Genomic DNA, 2,609 nt, shown 5'->3' with positions numbered 1-2,609 from the left:
AATTGGGAATATTTTGGATTTATTGGGATTTTTAAGAAATTTTTGGAATTTTTTGATTTTTGGGCCATGGAGGGGCATTTTGGTAATTTGGTCATTTTTAGAAATTTTTGTCAGTTTTGGCAAATTTGGATGTATTCAAAGTGTTTGGAATAAGTTTTGATCAATTTTGGGTATTTTGGGCAAAATTTAAGAGTTTTGGCCAAATTTGGGTCCCAAGGGCAGTGAGGCAAATTGGAGGTGCCTAGGGGTAAAAGGCCCAAGTTAGGCATTTCAAGTAGAATTGGATAAATATCCATTCTAAATGAGTCATAAACCAATGTATTGTGAAGATATAGTGTACCCTAGTTCCAAGTCAACACCCAGGGTCAATCCTAAGGCCAAATAGCCCTATAGGAACTCTTCTTGAGCTTCCCCCATAATGATTTTACCTACTAAATATTAGAGGTTAGGACCAATATGTGGAACTTCAAGTTGAGTAAAGAGAAGAGTTTTGAATTTCTAATGGTGAGGGTACCTTTTCTAGCTTTCTAAGACTAGTCAATAGGAAAGTCCTATGGCTAGACCTAGGCTACTAAAGAAATTTCTAGACCTCAACCAAAAGTGAGGTCAACAATGATATGTAATAGCCCTTAATAGTAGCTCTCAATAAATATTTGGGATTTGTAAAAGTGACAAAGAGTTTTAAGTGAAGATTAAGGATAGTTTTAAGTTTTAAAAAAGTTTGAGAATATATGTTTTTTGGTTGTGATCCTGCAAAAATTAGAAAATATATAAGACATGTAATTTGTACATTAGTATGAATCTTAGTGAAAATGAATGGAAATAAAATTTTTGTAACACCTAAGAACTATGATTGGTGTAAAAAGTATTAAATCTTAATGTTTGATACATTTTTATCAAAATAATTTATAGTGTCTTATTTCTAATTATTTTTATATTTTGAGTTATGTGTTCATGACTACTCCCTTTTTATTTACTTGAGGATAAACATGATCTAAGTTTGAAAGTATTTAATAAGTCATTTTAGTGGTGTTTTTACTAATTAAATTCTTACATTTAATTAATTTTTTTCTTCATTTTAAGAAATCTACTACACTAAGAAATAATTTTTATGTAACAAAACTCTACTATTAAATAACTTCATGCACAATAAGCAAAGAAGGGAGAAATCAACATTACCCAATTAGCATACGGTGCACATAAGGAATATGAGAGCTTGGGTACCAAAGTGTCTATTACATGTATTTGGGTGCCCATCTTAGAGCCCAAGCTCACAACAAGGCAAAATTCTAATTTTTTTACTAAGATAGTAAAGCTTAAAAAGGGCACCCAATTACTTTATTTCTAGAATGAGCAAAATATATTTTATATAACTAAATATAAGTTAAATTTACTAGCATCATTTAACCATTACACTTTATTATTATTTTGTGCACATGTTCCTTTCATTTTACTTATGATTGATTGGTTCCATAATAGGTTTTGTAAATTTTCTTAAAACAAAGAAGTGAAGAATAAAGATGTCTAGTTAAATTTGTGTAAATATTAGGATCATTTTTATAAAATTAATAAAATTTGTTACAAGCATTGATCTAATTATCACTAATCCTTTTAAATAAATTAATTCACATTTCAATTTAAGAAATAAAAATATTTCTGGTGAAATCAATCCTTCAAACTTTGATATCTAATTTTCAACCTTAGAATTTTGAATTTTATAAACTTTTTTGTGAATTCTTTATGCAAGCCATATATTTGATTTTATTTGTTCAAATAAAACTATAATTATGTTAATATTTTGCTTACTGATACAATTTATGTGGGAAAATACTCTTATTTATTTCTTTTATTATCGGTACGACCACCCCTTATGTGTATATTTTTTGTTATATGCATAAATTATAAAATTGAAATCATATGTAAATGGCATTTTGATAGCATAATTAATTAAATACTTGAGTTTTATTAATTAGTACACTTGAAAATAAAAAAGTGAGGCCTTCATATGTAAAGATTTATAGGGGTCTTAAGCTAGCTTCATATTAAAAGTTTGGAATAGTCTTGATATAACTTCTTAAGAATTGAAGTGGATAGAAACTTCGTTCTTCAAGTTGAATCTTAGCGTAAAGTGATGAAAGATTAAAAAAAAAACACTTAATCTAATTATATGTCTTTATTATTATTATCTTTCATGTACTTATATGACATTTAATATTCTTATGGTTTTCAAAAAAAATCTACTGCTGCTCGAATTTAATGTGTAAACACTATCCATCGAATTTAATTAGCTTCTTAATTAAATATAATCTCCCATCCGGCAACCTACCACACCCACCTACCGCTAACCTACCACATCCCACCTACCTCTCACCTACCGCTCTCATGGCTTCTATAAATAGTCTTTTTTGGTTTAAAATCAAGAAAAGTCAAGCAAGACCAAACCAAGTCATATTGAGAGCTAAGATAAAGAGAGGAATAGAGAGAGAGAGGAAGAGAGAGAAGAAAATAAAGATTTTCTTGTAAACGTCGAGACGCTCGACGGTGTAATTCATCGAAGAAATAAATCCTCTACAGCTCTGTTGACCGCACTTTTGGTTGAGGTCTAGAAA

This window comes from Phalaenopsis equestris, unplaced genomic scaffold (genome assembly GCF_001263595.1).
Source record: "Phalaenopsis equestris unplaced genomic scaffold, ASM126359v1 Scaffold000951, whole genome shotgun sequence".
Lineage (NCBI taxonomy): Eukaryota > Viridiplantae > Streptophyta > Magnoliopsida > Asparagales > Orchidaceae > Phalaenopsis > Phalaenopsis equestris.
The sequence above is the reverse complement of the archived record's forward strand: the minus strand, read 5'-3'. Positions refer to the sequence as shown.